Source organism: Dendrobates tinctorius, unplaced genomic scaffold (assembly GCF_039654945.1).
Source record: "Dendrobates tinctorius isolate UK_male_01 unplaced genomic scaffold, ASM3965494v1 ptg000116l, whole genome shotgun sequence".
In the NCBI taxonomy this organism is placed as follows: domain Eukaryota; kingdom Metazoa; phylum Chordata; class Amphibia; order Anura; family Dendrobatidae; genus Dendrobates; species Dendrobates tinctorius.
Window position 1 is genome coordinate 24,618,856 of NW_027361784.1, and position 21,361 is coordinate 24,640,216.

Genomic DNA, 21,361 nt, shown 5'->3' on the forward strand with positions numbered 1-21,361 from the left:
TTCATCAACTCCCATCTCAACCTCATGTTTTAAACCCCCCTTCCACTTCTGATCCTCACCAACCTTGTTCCCAGTCCTCCCCCCTCGATGTGGTCAACCCTGTTAACCCCTTCGATGATACAGTATCTCCACCCAACAATACCGGCATCTGCAAATTTGTTAAAAATTGTCATAAAAATAACATTTTTTGTTTCAAAACAATTTTATTGTGTCGTTTAATTTTTTTTCTTTAGTGTCAAGGAAAAAAAAAAAAACAACACCAGTGGTGTTGAGGTTAAATACACAACACTTGGGTAAAGGTAAAAAAAGGTTCAAGGTACACCGGTGGTGTACAGGTATATACACAACACTTGGGTAAAGGTACAAATATATACACAACACTTGGGAAAAGGTACAAAAAGGTTAAAGGTACACAGGTGGTGTACAGGCATATACACAACACTTGGGTAAAGGTACAAATATATACACAACACTTGGGTAAAGGTACAAAAAGGTTAAAGGTACACCGGTGGTGTACAGGTATATACACAACACTAGGGTTAAGGTACAAATATATACACAACACTTGGGTAAAGGTAAAAAAAGGTTCAAGGTACACCGGTGGTGTACAGGTATATACACAACACTTGGGTAAAGGTACAAACAGATTAAAGGTACACCGGTGGTGTACAGGTATATACACAACCCTTGGGTAAAGGTAAAAAAAGGTTCAAGGTACACTGGTGGTGTACATGGAAAAAACACCCCACTTTTATTACACAAAATTGGTGTAAAGGTACCAACTCTGAAACAAAAAAGTAAAAATTAAAAAAGTTTTTCTTATACTAAAGAGGAACCTTGGTATAAAATAAAAAATAAAAAAAATTATACCTTGTCATCTTGCCAGTCAACTCTTCCTTCTGGTGACACAAAATAATCAGCAAATGTGTCCCTCATTCTTATCACTGACACAGTATTCTGAACACTTGTCTGGTGATAATCCCACAAGGTGGTTTCACAAACATTTTCTTCCATGGAAACAGGTTCCTTTGAAATCACAAAATTGTGCAGGATCACACATGCCTTCACCACCTCATCCACAGTTTCAGTTTTCATTTTTATGGCAGTTAACAGCACTCTCCATTTTGATGTTAAAATCCCAAAAGGGTACTCCACCACTCTTCGCGCTCTTGTCAATCGATAGTTAAAGATTTTTTTCGTGTGTGTCAATCCATGACTTCCATATGGCTTCAGAAGATGTTTAGACAATTGAAATGCGTTGTCACCAACACACACAAATGGCAATGGTGGGCCTGTTGTTCCAGGGAGTGGTCTTGGAGGTGGGAATTCAAAATTGTCTCTGTACAAACGACGGCCCATTGCGGACATCTTGAATACCTGAGAATCATTGGATCGACCATACGCACCAATGTCGACCCCAATAAATTTGCATTTTGAGTCTGCAATGGCCATCAATACAATTGAGAAGAATTTCTTATAGTTGAAATATTCAGATCCGGATCCAATGGGTTTCACAATCCTTATGTGCTTCCCATCCACTGCACCAACACAATTAAGAAACTGACAGATTTCTTGAAAGTTTTCTGCAATCTCAAGCCACCTTTTCTGTGTTGGCTGTGGGATGTACTCCTCCTTTAGACAATCCCACAATACCCGGCAGGTCTGTTGTACTATTCCAGAGATGGTAGATATCCCAAGCCGGAACTGGTAATGGAGGGAGGTGAAGGATTCTCCAGTTGCCAGGAATCTGTTAAAAAAAGGGTAAAAAATAAATTTAATACAAACTACAACCAAGAACATGACAATAAAAGTCTGCAGAATCAGAAACCTTTTTTAAAAAAATTACTTACCGAAGGGTCACCATCAAACGCTCCACCGGTGATATAGAAAAGCGCATGTAGGTGTCCCTTCTCTGGATTTGCGCTCCGACACGCTCCACCAAAATCTCAAACAGGTCCTGTCTCATCCGCACATAATTGAAGAACTTGTCCGGATTATCCCCCAATTCCAGATAAAGTGTAGAAAAAACTCCAAGTGTCAATCTCTGTGCATTTATAGGATGAATCCACTGCCATCTCTTCCTTTTCCGAAGCAGGATTCGCAGTCTTGTTTCCTCCGTCTGCTGAGCAAGAATTGCCAAACGATTGCACTCAAAATCAAAATCCACACAGATGCTATTAATATTCGCTATTACTCCTTCCATCTCTGCCACTAGCTCTACAACCTTTCAAAGATATTGTGTTAAAACACCCTAGATATAGTTTTCCCCTAGTTTCCAGGATCCAATTACGTTTGGGAGCAGTTTCCAAGAGCCAATCATATTTGGGAGCATCCCATTTTGGAGGTGTGGAAAAACGGATCCGTCAGAAAACGGACCCAACGGATGGCAAAAACGGATGCCAGCGGATGGTACGGATCCGTTTTTCGACGGATCCGTGTAAAAATCTGTACAGCGGATCCGTCAAAAAATGGATCTGTGCCATTCGCTTGCATACGTTTTGCCACATTTATAGCGAATCCGTCAATCCGCCAAGATGTCGGATTTTGACTGACGTCGAAAAACTGAAGTGTGAAACAGGCCTAAGACACAGGTGTGTTTCTAAAAGGGCCTTAAATAAGTAAAGGGAGATGATGCTATTGATCCACACTGGGCAAGTTGCAAACCTGACGTGGAGCACAATAGAAGGCAGAGGGCTCAGTTGAAGGAAGTGGAGCCTGGGATACCAGGGACAGGTGTATAACTAAAGTTATTTTTACTAATGCTTGTCTTCTTACAAGGATTGTATGGGTCAAGGTGTAATGCTGCCAACTTAGGCATCTTATATCATGGGTTCCACTGGGTGTGTGCATTACTGGCTTACACTAATATCCCTCACTCACCTCATATCCTATATAATGGTATGGGAACCCCCGGTTTATGCAGTACACAAGGAAGATCTCATTCCATTTTATAAAAATAAAGTGAACATTACTCTTTGAGCTGGTGTAACGTTAATACAGTAGCTAGCAGATCGGTTGGTTTTCGCATCATCTGTCTTATGCAGAGGCACAGACATGTCAGTGACAGCTTTTTACTTGTTGGCAACAACATTTTAGCAATACGGTATGCCTCTTGTAACCACATCATGGTTTGAAAACTGTGAAGCGGTTAATAGGAATAAAATGCTCATTTTTGGGGGCGGCTTCCGCCAGGCAGCTGCTTACTAGTTTTAATATAAATTACAGCTGCGGTAAAACCGCCAGAGAAGCCGCTTTAGCAAAAAACCGTCTTATTTCTGAAGCAGCTTCACATAGGAAAGTCTCCATGGGTGCACCGGTGCCTTAAACATAGTTTTTGCAGGAGTCGTTCTTTTCTTTTCTTGAAGTGGTTTTGAAGAGATATTGAAGCATTTTGGAAAAATGTTTTCCCTCAAATGTTTTTGCAGTCTTCAGATCTGACAGTGCCTAGATTAGCATCACGAAACAATCACTGACCTCAGGGAGACCAGTCAAAGAAAACACTGTGGCAGCCGGCAAAGGCTGTGATTGATCACAGTGAAATCCTAGGTGCATTGCTCCCTGGGAAATACGAATATGCAAATAAAGTCCGTGGAGCCTCATTTAAGAGTCTCAAACATGGGACTAGCCATATCTTCCTCCAGGGAAGGACCCAGCCAAGGAGTGGCCCCTTTCGGAAACCACCATTACCACCATATTAAGTGGCCCTTTAAGTCAATAGCCAGCTCTTTACGAGTTAACAGATATGGCAAGGGAAATACCAAGGCCAGGTATCCATCCACAGACAGCTGTTTCGGGGTGTTGCCCCTCATCAGTGTGGAGTAGGATTCTGGCTAGGTGGGAGCAATGCCTAGTAGACCAACATCACGAAGCAATCACTGACCTCAGGGAGACCAGTCTAAAAAAACACTGCGGTTGCCGAAAAAGGCGCTCAATCACAGTGAAATCCGAGGTGCATTGCTCCCTGGGAAATACAAATATGCAAATAAAGTCTGTGGAGCCTCATTTAAGAGTCTCAAACACGGGACTAGCCAGATCTTCCTCCAGGGAAGGACCCTGCCAAGGAGTGGCTCCTTTCGGAAACCACCATTACCACCATATTAAGTGGCTCTTTAAGTCAATATCCAGCTCTTTACGAGTTTACAGATATGACAAGGGAAATACCAAGGCCAGGTATCCATCCACAGACAGCTGTTTCAGGGTGTTGCCCCTCATCAGTGTGGAGTAGGAGTCTGGCTAGGTGGGAGCAATGCCTAGTAGACCAACATCACGAAACAATCACTGACCTCAGGGAGACCAGTCAAAGAAAATACTGCTGCAGCGGCGCTCAATCACAGTGAAATCCTAGGTGCATTGCTCCCTGGGAAATACGAATATGCAAATAAAGTCCGTGGAGCCTCATTTAAGAGTCTCAAACACGGTACTAGCCAGATCTTCCTCCAGGGAAGGACCCAGTCAAGGGTTGGCTCAATTCGGAAACCACCATTACCACCATAATAAGTGGCCCTTTAAGTCAATATCCTGGCCTTGGTATTTCCCTTGTCATATCTGTAAACTCGTAAAGAGCTGGATATTGACTTAAAGGGCCACTTAATATGGTGGTAAAGGTGGTTTCCGAAAGGAGCCACTTCTTGGCTTGGTCCTTCCCTGGAGGAAGATCTGGCTAGTCCCGTGTTTGAGACTCTTAAATGAGGCTCCACGGACTTTATTTGCAATGCCTAGATTAGAGCAGTTTCCTTATGGAGCAGCTTCAAAGAAGTGACATGTAATTTCTTTTTATCCAGCAGACATTTTTCAAGAACCAAAGTTGAAAAAAACTCAAAAAACTTTACATAGGGACAACAAAGAAGATTAATATTGAATGTAATCATAAGGCTGGAGCCACACTAAACGTATGAAAAGTCAGTTCGAGTCTCCCTGCCGAATGTTGCACCAGTGTAATGCGAGTACAATCTGATGTCTCACACCTAGCATCCGATTTACATCCGAATGCAGTGTGATTTCAACATGAGCTTTTACATACAGAAATTCTCTATGTCATTTACACATCGTTTTCAAAAGCCCACGTCATTTTTTCCGAAAAATAATCTTATATTAATTACCGTATATACTCGAGTAAAAGTCGATCCGAGTATAAGTCGACCCCCCTTATTTTGCCACAAAAAACTGGGAGAACTTATTGACTCAAGTATAAGTCTAGGGTGGGAAATGCTTCATAGATTATTCCCCCATATGCTGCCCCCATAAGAAGCTCCTTAGATTATGCCCCCCATATGCTGCCCCCATAAGAAGCTCCTTAGATTATGCCCCCCATATGCTGCCCCCATAAGAAGCTCCTTAGATTATGCCCCCCATATGCTGCCCCCATGCTGCTGCTGCATGTAAAAATAAAAAAATGACATACTCACCACTCCGTCGCTGGGTGTCAGATTCTCACCTGTCCTGCGTCCATGGCTGCTCACCGCTATCTGCCACGTCATCAGTCAGTGACGTTCAGACTGCAGGGGACGCGGCGCGCACTAACCACGTCACCGCGCCCTCTGCTGTCTGAAGTCACTGACCAATGACAGACAGCAGCAAGCAGCCATGGACGCAGGACAGGTGAGTATCGCTATACTTACCCGTCCTGACGCTGTGTCTTGAGCCCCCAGCTTCTCCGCGCTCTCTCTTCCTGCCTTCAGCGGTCACGTGGTGCCGCTCATTAAAACTCATGAATATGCGCATATTCATGAGTTTTAATGAGCGGCACCACGTGACCGCTGAAGGCAGGAAGAGAGAGCACGGGGAGAAGCTGGGGGCTCAAGACACAGCGTCAGGACGGGTAAGTATGACCTGACACCCCCGCTCCCCCTCCCCCTCCGTCTCCCCGGTCTATATGACTCGAATATAAGACGAGAGGGGGACTTTCAGCCCAATTTTTTGGGCTGAAAATCTCGACTTATATTCGAGTATATACGGTAAATACATGTCCAGTAATTTGCACACACACTATGCTAATTGTATTTGCCACAGACATCTGTATATCTATCTATTCTACATGTGTTTCCTAAATGTAATCCATCTCTTCTATCCTGTCGGCTCCTGCAGTGATTTTACAGAACACGGCAGATGTTTTACCGGCTATTCTTCTATCTTTCTATGCAATATAAATACATATATATATGTGTGTGTGTCACTGACATCTATATATCTAGCTATTCTATTTGTATTTACTGTATGTAATCCATCTCTTCTATCCTGTCGACTCCTGCAGTGGTTTTACAGTAAAGATGAATTGCTGGCTTTTCTTCTATCTATCTATCTATCTATCTATCTATCTATCTATCTATCTACCTATGTAATATAAATAAATATATACAGTATACAGTATCTCTATATATAAAACTGAATGTATGTGTGTGTGTATCATCAACCAATCACGAGCCATCTTTCATTTCACCAGAGCTGTTTAAAAGAAGCTGAGCTGTGATTGGTTGCTATGAGCAACAGTTTTCTCACTGCATGACAACACCTCAGAAAGCAGTGACATGGTGGGAGAAATCTAGCATCCCTGGGAACATAAGCTCCAGCCATCGTCTGCCCCGCAGAAAGGAGCAGAGAACACATGACAGAAATGAATCCCCCCTCCCTACCCATATCCCCATCACACAACCTCCATCCCATAGGCACATCTTCCCTCTTAAAGGGATCATTGGTATGGAAGTCAGGGCAAATCCATCCAGCGCTTTGGTTTGATGCCAGGCCTCTCTTAAAGAGATCTCCTGTATGGAAGTTAGGACCGATCCACTCAGAGCTTTGGTTCTGACCCCAGGGTCTCTTAAAGGGATCCCCGGTATGGAAGTCAGGGCAATTACCTTCAAATGCTCTGGTTCTGACCCCAGGCCCTCTATTAAAAGGATCATTGGTATGGAAGTCATGGAAAATCCATCCAGTGCTTTGGTTTTGACCCCAGGCCTCTCTTAAAGGGATACAATTAGAAAGAGGACAATATGGTAATTAAAATATAAATAGCCGATGGATAAATAAATGACCAATGTGCCCTCTCCCAAAAAAAATGGATGCTAGACCATCCGGTATGAAATTAAACAACTAACTGAAGATGGTGAGAGAAAACCTGAAAGAAGCCATCCAAATAAAAAAAAAAATAATAATAATAATAATGATAATAATAATAATAATAATAAAATATAAGACAAGAGAACAATCTGGCAGACTAAAATAGCCTTTATTGTAAAAAATGGTTCAACAACGTTAAAAAAATACTATTAAAAAATATGTTTAAAAAATGTTAAAAACGTCTTTATTTTTCCCAACAGAGGTGGAACAGGAGGCGTTAGCCGATTTAGAACAATTGGCAAGAGAACACATTTATATCAAGGAAGGTGAGGGTCCTGAGACAATTAAAAAATCTTCCAACAAATTTCCTCCCCATCTTTATGCTCTAGCATTGATACTTTTGTGAGAACTGTGAGCAAGAAATTTGTGAATATTCTGTTATATCCTCATGAAAATAACTTAAGTAATGAGGAAATGGAGATTGTCAAGTCTTCGGGACATTGTTTTTAAACCGACAGATAAGGGTGGGAATGTTGTGGTATGACCTAAAGTCATGTATGAATGTGAAGTGCATAGGCAGCTGAATAATCCAGCTTGCTATAAAAAAAATTGACATTCAACCCTCTGTCCAAATTTGATTTAGAATTAAAAACACTTTTACGTGAGGCCAAGGATGAGGGTATTATTTCCAATGATCTATTCTTGACACTTCAGATTCATGAACCCACCATTTCCACCCTTTATCTTTGACCTAAAATTCATAAAAATGCTGAGATCCCACCTGGAAGGCCCATCATCTCTGGGAAGGGTAACTTCCTTGAAAATGTCAATAAATATATTGACTTTATTCTACAACCATTAGTCACATCCCTCCCTTCGTACACTAAAGATAACGGTGACTTCTTGAAAAAAATTGACGGTATGCATATTGAAAGAGACTCTATGTTAGTCACCTGTGACGTGGAGTCTCTATATACCAATATCAAACATACTGACGGCATTGCAGCGGTTAATTATTTTTTGCAACATTCATCGTTTTCCAGAGCTTTCATAATTTTTTTTACCAATTTGCTGGAATTTGCTTTATCCCATAATTCTTTTGTGTTCAATGGGTCCTTCTTCTTACAGACCCAGGGAACCGCTATGGGTGCTTCTTTTGCACCTTCTTATGCCAACCTGTTCCTGGGTCTGTGGGAGAGGGACCTTTTATTATCCAGCCAGTTTGACAACATGGAGCGTGTCCCATTTTGAACACGTTACATAGACAATGTCTTCTTTATCTGTCAGGATTCCATCGCTGCTCTAAATTTATTTCTAAATTAAATTCCAACTCTGTCAATATGCATTTTACATATCAATGTCATAGAAAGGTCATTGAGTTCTTTGATGTTCAAATCATGAGGTCATGAGGGACTCAGACGATTGTCTGCAGACCAATCTCTATAGGAAGCAAACTGCAGTTAATTCTTTGCTCCATGCTTCATCTTCTCACCCTAAAGCATTAATTAATTCTAGAGTTGAGCGACTTTTGTTTTTTTAGGGTCGCGTTTCGTTTCGTGAAACCCGACTTTTCCAAAAGTCGGGTCGAGCAAGATCGTCCGATTATAGGGAAAAGTCGGGGTCGTCCCGAAACACGAAACCCAATGTAAGTCAATGGGGAATAAAAGTCGGCAGTGAGAGGAGGACAGGAAACATACCTACAGTGCCCATTTGAATGCCAAAAGCATCAATTCTTCTTACTTAAGCTTGTCAACCTTAATTAACTTCATAATACAAGTTACGCACTGAAAAATGGGGGTTATTTGGCTAAAGTTGTGGGGGGGGAGGGCTGGCTGCAGGTTTTCATAAGAGCGCCCCTTTAACACATACCACAACTCATCAATGATCATGCTCCGATACGGCAGAGAAATAGCGGTATAGTACAATGAAAAATACTTCACTTTTTACATCTCATGACGAGGCCCATCTATTTCTCCATACAGAATCATCGGTCCCATATAATGTTTGAAACAGTATATGATGAGCTCCACATAATGCTACAGTATATGTTGGTCCCCATGGATGAAGCTCCACTGTCTTATGGGCCCAAATAATGCTCCAAACATAATGGGCCCCATTTCTAATGCTCTAGTGTATAATGGGCCCTGTAAATGCTGCTCCAGTGTCTGATGTCCACCTTTGGAATGTTCCAGTGTATGGTGGGCCCCATCTATCATTCTCCAGAGTATAGTGCTCCCCAAAAATTGCTGTCCCAACATTGAAAACAATCAAATAAGTCTCCGCGCTAGGGAATCCCTGTACTTGTCTGGATTCCTCGTCGTCCCCATCTTCCATCTCACTGCACAGTATTTCAACTTTGCAAGTGCTGTGATCCTGGGCAAGCAGGGGGGGCCCACTCGTTGGCGACGGCACTGGCACAGGGCCCCTGATAGTACGGTGGTGTGTCTGATGGCGGGTGGGCCGAACCTGCACTTTCATCTGCAGCTTCCTCTTTGTCACCGTGTAAGATGGAACTGTATATGGGAAGGGTAACCTGAGTTTCATCAGGGTCAGATTCAGGTCGTGTAGCGTGCGAGGGGAATGTAGTGGTCTGGGTCAATCTACCAGCAGATTCATCGAGCAGTGGCTGGGCATCAGTGCACTTGTGTCGCCCCCAGGAGTACGGTCGCCACAGTGGCATTACCTTCTTCCTAGGGAGTGTGATGTCATGCTTGGGAGCAATGAAGGATCTCTCTAGCAGGTTAACTGATTGGGCGGCGTTATTCCCACGAGTCATGACCCTCCAAACAGAGTTCATGAAGGCAAAGTGTTTGTTTTACGTGGGCAGTATGGTTGCAAAGCTGAACCTTAAAGGAATGTCCAGAAGGGCACCACCAGGAGTGGAGCCTACGGTTAAATTCGACTCCACCTGGGAAACCTCAACCATGCCAGCTACAGAACAGATGCACACATTGCAAGCTTAATTCCGTTAATGAACGAGACTCCGTCATGCCCCGCGGTCCGAGTCCGGCTTACTAGAGGGACATGTGAGGCTCTGGCACATGAGATTGGCCAATAACTGGTGTGTCATGCCCTTACATGTCCGTGGCTGCATGTGCGCTACACTGAAAAGGCCAGCGTTTGTCGCTTACAGGTGCAGATAGCCCGCTGAACAACGTTAGTGATGGGGATCACTGATTACAATTATTACCCGCGAACAATGATTTCCCAGTAAGTGCAGGTCAACCGCAGTTCCGGAATTAGGCCTAACCGTCATTCCTGAAAAAATGAAAAACTTACGTGTGCAAACCACAGGTGCTGTAGCTTGCTTAACAGCTCGCCAGCCGTTCTCACGCCCAGTATGGATTACACGTGATTGCACAAAGGTGAGAAAGGGTACCGTATCCCCAGATAACATGTATGGATAGCGTACACATTCAAAATATATGTCTATACATCAGGAGGCAGGCTCAGACGGTGTTAGGCCCAGTATGGATTGCACGTGATTGCACAAAGGTTAAAAAGGGTACCGTTTCCCCGGATAACATGTATGGATAGCGTACACATTCAAAATATATGTCTCAGGAGGCAGGCTCAGACGGTGTTAGGCCCAGTATGGATTGCACGTGATTGCACAAAGGTTAGAAAGGGTACCGTTTCCCCGGATAACATATATGGATAGCGTACACATTCAAAATATATGTCTCAGGAGGCAGGCTCAGACGGTGTTAGGCCCAGTATGGATTGCACGTGATTGCACAAAGGTTAGAAAGGGTACCGTATCCCCGGATAACATGTATGGATAGCGTACACATTCAAAATATATGTCTATACATCAGGAGGCAGGATCAGACGGTGTTAGGCCCAGTATGGATTGCACGTGATTGCACAAAGGTTAGAAAGGGTACCGTATCCCCGGATAACATGTATGGATAGCGTACACATTCAAAATATATGTCTCAGGAGGCAGGCTCAGACGGTGTTAGGCCCAGTATGGATTGCACGTGATTGCACAAAGGTTAGAAAGGGTACCGTTTCCCCGGATAACATGTATGGATAGCGTACACATTCAAAATATATGTCTCAGGAGGCAGGCTCAGACGGTGTTAGGCCCAGTATGGATTGCACGTGATTGCACAAAGGTTAGAAAGGGTACCGTTTCCCCGGATAACATGTATGGATAGCGTACACATTCAAAATATATGTCTATACATCAGGAGGCAGGCTCAGACGGTGTTAGGCCCAGTATGGATTGCACGTGATTGCACAAAGGTTAGAAAGGGTACCGTATCCCCGGATAACATGTATGGATAGCGTACACATTCAAAATATATGTCTATACATCAGGAGGCAGGCTCAGATGGTGTTAGGCCCAGTATGGATTGCACGTGATTGCACAAAGGTTAGAAAGGGTACCGTATCCCCGGATAACATGTTTGGATAGCGTACACATTCAAAATATATGTCTCAGGAGGCAGGCTCAGACGGTGTTAGGCCCAGTATGGATTGCACGTGATTGCACAAAGGTTAGAAAGGGTACCGTTTCCCCGGATAACATGTATGGATAGCGTACACATTCAAAATATATGTCTCAGGAGGCAGGCTCAGACGGTGTTAGGCCCAGTATGGATTGCACGTGATTGCACAAAGGTTAGAAAGGGTACCGTTTCCCCGGATAACATGTATGGATAGCGTACACATTCAAAATATATGTCTATACATCAGGAGGCAGGCTCAGACGGTGTCAGGCACAGTATGGATTTGACGGCCCAGACTACACAGCGGAGGAGCAGGGAGAGGTAAAGATTTCAAATGCTGGGGCCCTGCCCAAGCAAGGGGGGCCCACTCGTGGGCGTCGGTACTGGCACTGGGCCCCTCATAGTACGGCGGTGTGTCTGACGGCGGGTGTGCACCACCACCGTCAGAGACACTTGATTGCACTATGAAGGACCCTGTACCAGTGCCCGCGCCCAAGAGTCGGCCTACCCACCTGACCAGGGCAACGGCACTCGCACGGTGTCGTGCGCTAGGTGGTGACCCCGGCCATGGGGGGGGAGGCAGCACAGTTAGGGAGTTTTAGAAAGTGGCATATGTTGATGTTGGACATTCAGCTGATGCAAAAGGTGAAATAGGTCAAGTCCCAGGAAGAGGTGGACCAAAGCAAGCCATTTTTCTGTCACCCAATGTGTCATCAGAGGAAGGTGGGACAAAATCCTTGGAAACCCATGCGTGGTTCATTTTAATGAAGGTTAGATCATCCACATTTTGGGTTGACAGACGGGTCCTTTTTTCTGTCAGGATTGATCCAGCTGCACTGAAGACTCTTTCCGATAGCACACTTGCAGCTGGGCAAGCGAGCTCCTGTAAGGCATATTGTGCCAATTCAGGCCAGGTGTCCAGTTTAGCGGCCCAATAGTCAAAGGGGAATGACCTGTGTGGGAGAACATCGATATGGGAGGAAAAGTAGTTTGTAACCATAGTTGACAACTGCTGTCTCTTGTCACTTTCCATCGATGCAGTATTACCAGTTGTGTGAGCGGTACTTGAAAAATCAGTCCACAACATTGTCATGAAACCCCTGTCTCCAACGCCACTTCTGCTGTGTGCACCACGAACACCTCTGCCAAGCTGCCCCCGGCCCGTACGGCTCGTGTGAGAACCATCACCGCTGCTGTGTGCTGGGAATGCCTCAAGCAACCGATTTACCAGAGTTGCTTGTTTATTAGCCAATATTAGGTCAAGGTTCTCCTGTGGCATGATGTTTTGTAATTTGCCTTTATAGCGTGGATCCAGGATGCTGGCCAACCAGTAGTCGTCATCGTTCATCATTTTGGCAATGCGTGGGTCCCTTTTTAGGATCTGTAAGGCATAATCTGACATGTGGGCCAATGTTCCCGGTGTCAATGATGCACTGTGAGTGCTGGTTGGAGGAGCACTTTCTGGCAAATCCACATCCCTCCAGTCACGCACAAACCATGTACCAGACCTTGCCACGCCAACATTTTCACTTGCCCCACGAGATGCATCCTCCTCCCCTAAGTAATCATCCCCATCATCCTCCTCCTCCTCCTCCTCTTCTTCCTCCACCTTGTCCAGGAGAGGTCCCTGAGCAGACAATGGCTGAATGTCATCAAGGATTCCCTCCTCCTCTTCCTCCTCATCAACATTGGCTGCAGACGCCTGCTCCTTAAGGTGCGTCAAAGTTTGCATGAGCAGACGCATAAGTGGGATGCTCATGCTTAGGATGGCGTCGTCTGCGCTTACCAGCCGTGTGCATTCCTCAAAACACTGAAGGACTTTACAGAGGTCTTTCAGCTTCGACCACTGCACACCTGTCAACTCCATGTCTGCTCTCAAAGTGCCTGGCCGTGTATCCTCCCACAAATGCATTAACAATCAATCAATCAATCAAATTTATTATCGCCAAGTACATATTACATATATACAAGGAATTCTTTGTGGCAAAGAGGCAACATAATATATAACAACAGATACAACAAGTAACATCTAACAATGTTATGGCCTGCCTCTGCTCGCACAGCCGCTCCACCATGTGCAGGGTGGAGTTCCACCTTGTTGCAATGTCGATAATGAGGCGGTGGTTGGGAAGGTGGAGCAATCGCTGCAGCTTCTGCATACGAACGGAGTGTACAGGCGACCGGCGGATGTGCGCGCACAGTCTTCGCACCTTCTGGAGCAGGGCTGTTAACTCCGGATAATTTTTGAGGAAGCACTGCACCACCAGGTTCAAGGTGTGAGCCAAGCAAGGTATATGGCTGAGTTTTGAAAGGGCTATGGCTGCCACAAAATTACGGCCGTTATCACTAACTACCTTGCCTGCCTCAAGATGTACACTGCCCAGCCATGACTCAGTTTGTCGCTTCAAGTACTCGGCCAGCACCTCGGCGGTGTGTCTGTTGCCCAAACACATCATCTGCAACACAGCCTGCTGACGCTTTCCACTAGCTGCTCGATAGGGGGACACATCGTGTGCAACAGTGGAAGCTGCAGATGGAGTGCTCGTACGACTGCGCTCTGTGGACGAGCTTTCGCTTCTGGAGGAGGAGGAGGAGGGTGGAACGCCTACAGCCAACTGTTTCCTATACCGTGGGCTAGGCAGCACTGTCCCACCACCGCTGTCCCCTGTGGACCCTGCATCCACCACATTAACCCAGTTCGCAGTGATGGACACGTAACGGTCCTGGCCATGCCGACTGGACCATGCATCAGTTGTGAGGTGCACCTTTCCGCTCACTGACTGCTTGAGTGCATGGACAATGCGGTCTTTCACATGATGGTGGAGGGCTGGGATGGCTTTGCGAGAGAAGAAGTGGCGACTGGGTAGGTCATAGCGTGGTACTGCATAGGCCATGAGTTCGCGGAAAGCTTTGCTTTCCACCAACCGAAAGGGCATCATCTCAAACGAGATTAGTTTGGCAATGTGGGCGTTCAAACCCAGTGTACGCGGATGAGAGACTGAGTACTTTCTTGACCTACTCTTAGTGTCTGGGAGGGTGAGCTGGACTTGAGAGCTGCATATGGTGGAAGTAGCGGTGGACAGGGCGGACTGAGAGAGGGTTGATGATGGTGATGGAGTTGGTGTTCTTTCTGATGGCCTAGAATCAGTCATTCGTTGATATAACAGTGGGATTCCCTGACTGCTGTGGCCTTGCAACGACACCTCAACATTTGCTGCTGTGCTAACCGGTGGGCTTACAGTGGGGGAAACAATGTAGCGTTGCTGACTACCTTCGTTGTGATCAGTTGCACATGTGGCACTTGAGGTTTGGTGTTGTGTCCACGCTTGCAAGTGCATGCTGGTTAAATGTCTAAGCATGCAACTGGTATTCAAATTTTTCAGATTTTTCCCTCGGCTAAAGGTCTTTGCGCCCTTCTTACAGATAACCTTGGCCTGATCATGAGGATTTTGTTCAAAAAAGTGCCACACTGCACTCTTCCTACTTTGGCAGACATTTTGCGGCCTAGCACGCTGTGATCTTTTGACCCTCTGGACAAGCTGTCCAGCAACTCTTTTGATGTTTGGAACCTGTCTTTGGAGTGCTCCGGGCCTGCCAGATAACAGCTGTTGCGATGTCGATGTCTGCTGTGGATGCTCCTCATCTGAGCTATTGGAAGCAGCACCCTCTTCCCCCAATGGATGCCAATCTGGGTCAACAACTGGGTCATCCATCACCTCCTCTTCTATGTCATGTGCACCTTCCTCTGTGTCACCGTGTATGGTGGTATAGTGTGCGGGAATGGGCACCTGAGTCTCATCAGGGTCAGAATCTGGCTCTGTACACTGCGAGGACAATGTAGTGCTCTGAGTGAATGTACCAGCAGAATCATCCATCAGCGGCTGTGCATCAGTGCACTCCATGTCAGATTCATCTTGGCCTGGGTAATTCACCATTTCACTTGATAATCCAGGCATGGTATGTGAAAACAGCTCCATGGAGTAATAAGTAGTATGGCCTGCGTCATCCTTCAATCTTGGTTGGGGTGAAGGACACAAGGAAAGGTGTGGTTCATGAACATGAGCCTCCAATGACGACTCAGTGCTTTTACTTTTTACAACTGAAGAAGAGGAGGCGATAGAGCTGGAGGCTGAGTCAGCAATGTAAGACAAAACTTTTTCCTGATGCTCTGGCTTTAAAAGCGGTTTGCAAACTCCTAGAAAACTAAGCGTTCGAGGCCTTATGTAGCCAGACGATGACGCAGGCTCAACACCTCCTGCATTCGGTCCTATTTTGCTCTTGCCACTACCATCAGATCCACCACCAACACCATCACTACCAGCTGCCAACCCCCGCCCAATTCCACGGCCTCTTCCACCAGCCTTCCTCATTTTTGGTAGAAATGTAGAAAAAATCCAACAAACTATATAGTAATGTAAAACAAGGTACAAGGTGTCTATAGGACAGGGGAGATTTTGAATTTCTGCAGACACTTGTGGACACTGGACACTTTTGGATTGTGTGAGGCCCAATGAATATCTGAGCGCTATGTGACAGGCTCGATGGCACAGCTGTGACCAAAGTGACTAGAGGATAAGGGAGATTTTGAATCTCTGCACACACTTTTGGACACTGGACACTTTTGGATTGTGTGAGGCCCAATGAATATCTGAGCGCTATGTGACAGGCTCGATGGCACAGCTGTGACCAAAGTGACTAGAGGATAAGGGAGATTTTGAATCTCTGCACACACTTTTGGACACTGGACACTTTTGCATTGTGTGAGGCCCAATGAATATCTTAGCGCTATGTGACAGGCTTGATGGCACAGCTGTGACCAAAGTGACTAGAGGATAAGGGAGATTTTGAATCTCTGCACACACTTTTGGACACTGGACACTTTTGGATTGTGTGAGGCCCAATGAATATCTGAGCGCTATGTGACAGGCTCGATGGCACAGCTGTGACCAAAGTGACTAGAGGATAAGGGAGATTTTGAATCTCTGCGCACACTTTTGGACACTGGACACTTTTGGATTGTGTGAGGCCCAATGAATATCTGAGCTCTATGTGACAGGCTCGATGGCACAGCTGTGACCAAAGTGACTAGAGGATAAGGGAGATTTTGAATCTCTGCACACACTTTTGGACACTGGACACTTTTGGATTGTGTGAGGCCCAATGAATATCTGAGCGCTATGTGACAGGCTCGATGGCACAGCTGTGACCAAAGTGACTAGAGGATAAGGGAGATTTTGAATCTCTGCACACACTTTTGGACACTGGACACTTTTGGATTGTGTGAGGCCCAATGAATATCTGAGCGCTATGTGACAGGCTCGATGGCACAGCTGTGACCAAAGTGACTAGAGGATAAGGGAGATTTTGAATCTCTGCACACACTTTTGGACACTGGACACTTTTGGATTGTGTGAGGCCCAATGAATATCTGAGCGCTATGTGACAGGCTCGATGGCACAGCTGTGACCAAAGTGACTAGAGGATAAGGGAGATTTTGAATCTCTGCACACACTTTTGGACACTGGACACTTTTGGATTGTGTGAGGCCCAATGAATATCTGAGCGCTATGTGACAGGCTCGATGGCACAGCTGTGACCAAAGTGACTAGAGGATAAGGGAGATTTTGAATCTCTGCTCACACTTTTGGACACTGGACACTTTTGGATTGTGTGAGGCCCAATGAATATCTGAGCGCTATGTGACAGGCTCGATGGCACAGCTGTGACCAAAGTGACTAGAGGATAAGGGAGATTTTGAATCTCTGCACACACTTTTGGACACTGGACACTTTTGGATTGTGTGAGGCCCAATGAATATCTGAGCGCTATGTGACAGGCTCGATGGCACAGCTGTGACCAAAGTGACTAGAGGATAAGGGAGATTTTGAATCTCTGCACACACTTTTGGACACTGGACACTTTTGGATTGTGTGAGGCCCAATGAATATCTGAGCGCTATGTGACAGGCTCGATGGCACAGCTGTGACCAAAGTGACTAGAGGATAAGGGAGATTTTGAATCTCTGCACACACTTTTGGACACTGGACACTTTTGGATTGTGTGAGGCCCAATGAATATCTGAGCGCTATGTGACAGGCTCGATGGCACAGCTGTGACCAAAGTGACTAGAGGATAAGGGAGATTTTGAATCTCTGCACACACTTTTGGACACTGGACACTTTTGGATTGTGTGAGGCCCAATGAATATCTGAGCGCTATGTGACAGGCTCGATGGCACAGCTGTGACCAAAGTGACTAGAGGATAAGGGAGATTTTGAATCTCTGCTCACACTTTTGGACACTGGACACTTTTGGATTGTGTGAGGCCCAATGAATATCTGAGCGCTGTGTGACAGGCTCGATGGCACAGCTGTGACCAAAGTGACTAGAGGATAAGGGAGATTTTGAATCTCTGCACACACTTTTGGACACTGGACACTTTTGGATTGTTTGAGGCCCAATGAATATCTGAGCGCTATGTGAAAGGCTCGATGGCACAGCTGTGACCAAAGTGACTAGAGGATAAGGGAGATTTTGAATCTCTGCACACACTTTTGGACACTGGACACTTTTGGATTGTGTGAGGCCCAATGAATATCTGAGCGCTATGTGACAGGCTCGATGGCACAGCTGTGACCAAAGTGACTAGAGGATAAGGGAGATTTTGAATCTCTGCACACACTTTTGGACACTGGACACTTTTGGATTGTGTGAGGCCCAATGAATATCTGAGCGCTATGTGACAGGCTCGATGGCACAGCTGTGACCAAAGTGACTAGAGGATAAGGGAGATTTTGAATCTCTGCACACACTTTTGGACACTGGACACTTTTGGATTGTGTGAGGCCCACTGATATCTGAGCGCTATGTCACAGGCTCGATGGCACAGCTGTGACAAAAGTGACTAGACGATAAGGGAGATTGGATTGCTTTTAAAAAAGCAGTTTGCAGAGCAGTGGGTAAACAGCAATGCCAGCCTGTCAGGAAGCCTTAAAAGGCAGCCCAACAACCAACACCACTGATACACCACATTATACCCTCCCCTTGCACTGCACACACAGTGACTGGTGTGTTGTGCAGGCCAAATTGCTAGCAGCAGAAGCTGTTTTTTTTTCTTCTCAGCAGGACAAAAAAAAAAATTGGGATTGCTTTTAAAAAAGCAGTTTGCGGAGCAGTGGGTAAACAGCAATGCAGGAATGTCAGGAAGCCTTAGAAGGCAGCCCAACAACCAACACCACTGATACACCACTATATAGCCTCCCCTTGCACTGCACACACAGTGACTGGTGTGTTGTGCAGGCCAAATCGCTAGCAGCATCAGCAGTTTTTTTGTCTTCTTCCCTGCCTAACGCTCTCCCTACAGAATCAGCAGCAACCTCTCCCTATACTGAGATCGGCAGAAGTAAGATGGCGGTCGGTGTGCACGCCCTTTTATACCCCCTGTGACGCCCACCAAAGCAAGCCAATCACTTGCATGCCCTTCTGAAAGATGGTGGTGACCCCTGCCTATGTCATCACGTTGCCCACAGTGTCCGTGGATCCTGATTGGCTGAAAAAGAGCGCAAAACAAACTTTTGAAACGCGACTTTGGCGCGTAAGTCGCCGACCTCGTGGCCGACCGCATCCTAGGGTCGGGTTTCGTTTCATGAAACCCGACTTTGCTAAAAGTCGGCGACTTTTGAAATTTTTCGACCCAACTCTAGTTTCGCTCAACTCTAATTAATTCAATTCCATTTGGACAATTCTTACGTCTTAGACGTATTTGCTTTTCTGAGGCTGACTTTTATAAACAGGCTGATGCTTTGAGGGATAGGTTTATGGAACGTGGGTATAGTAAGCGCTCGATAAAAAGAGCCTTTAATAGAGCCAGACATGTACAACGCCAGATGCATTGTATAGTAAAAACACCCCCAGATCCAATGATATTGTCCGTTTTATCACGCAATTCAATGGACAACATGAACATTTCAGATTTTGCTTAAATAATTTTGGCCAATATGAAAATCTGACCCAATATTATCAAAATATATAAGTGACCGTCCCAGCATCACTTTTAGGAGATCACCCAATCTGGGTGATTGGCTAGTTAAAAGCCATTATGTACAGGAACCAGATAGCAGCAATACTACTAATTTTCTTCAAAAAACAATCCCAACCGCAGGATGTAAACCCTGCGGATTGTTTGTGGCATGCCCCAATATTGTCAGAACCAGTTTTTTTTTACCAATTCCGATAAATCTTGCACATATAACATCAAAAAACACATTACATGTTCTTCCACGGCAGTTATTTATTATGCCACGTGCCCATGTTCCCTCATCTACGTGGGTCTCACCACCCGACAACTCAAGGTGAGGGTGCGTGAGCACGTGCTGGGCATAAAAGCAGCTATAGGCATAGAGGATATTTTATCTTTGAAAACACTGCCCAAACATTTTAAACTTTATCACAATTCTGATTCTACTCCGCTCAAGGTTTCCAGAATTGATATGATTCATGGTAATATTAGCGGAGGAAATATAAGCAAAAAATTAGCCCAACTAGAGACCCAATGGATTTGGACATTACACACGGTATCACCGATATGGGTAGTGGGCAGTGCACATGAGCAGCTTGACTTGTCATCCTGTTGCGCGGCAACGGCGTCTTTTTGTGGAGTAATGCTCACATGACGCCGCTTGCCGCATTTTTTCCATTGCTTCCTGGGTGGTGGGCAGTGCGCATGAGCAGCCTGACGTGTCGGCTGGTTGCACGTCAACGGTGGCTCACATGACGCCGCTTGCCGCGCCGCTTCTTGGTTCACGCCGACGGCGCATGCGCCGATACATCTTTCACCCTGGACGCGATGGACTATAAATAACCCCTGCTTCTGAGTCTCTGCCATCCCCCTGACGAAGGAGACTTCCGAAACTCGCGTTGGGACATGTCACACAGGCATACCGCTTCCCTCCCGTGCCCTGATTTTGCAGGTAATTTGGATTTCTTTTATACTACCACCGCTAGCAGCTTCATGAGCAGATCTACCTTCTAGCACATACGTGCACGTGTTTTTCTGTTTCTCTATTAATTAAATTGACACATTTTTGCCCATTAGTATTGTTGCACGGTCACTGATTCATTTTCTGCACCTTTGTGCTTTTTTTTGCAGTTTTTGCATAATACATATTTTCTGCACCTTATAATATTTTTATTCACTATTCCATTGGTTTTTTAATGTGTTTTGCACTATATGCACTTTTCTGAGGCTTAACCAGTGGTATCATTTATATTTATATACTTGCCTGCTACAGGCCTGGGTGGTACAGGCATTTTTCTAGTAAGCATTATTTGGATCCATTATATACACATGCTTTATGATCCTATATATCTATTATATTAAAGCGGTTTTCATTGCCTAAAATGTACAAATGCACTAATAGTATTTTTTTAATGTTGTTGAGCCATTTTTTACAATATAGGCTATTTTATTCTGCCACATTGTTCTCTTGTCTTATATTTTTTTATTATCATTATCATTATTATTATTTTTATTTGGATGGCTTCTTTCAGGTTTTCTCTCACCATATTAAGTTAGTTGTTTAAACTCTCTTAAAGGGATACCCGGTACAGATGTCAGGGCAAATCCACTCTGCGCTTTCATACTGACCCCAGGCCTCTCTTAAAGGGATCTCCGCTATGGAGGTTAGGGCAAATCCCTCAGCGCTCTGATTCTGACCCCAGGCCTCTCTTAAAGGGATCCCAAGTATGGATGTGAGGGAAATTCCACTCAGCGTTCTGGTTCTGACCCCAGGCTCTCTTAAAGGGATCCCCGGTATGGAAGTCAGGGCAATTGCCTTAAAATGCTCTGATAC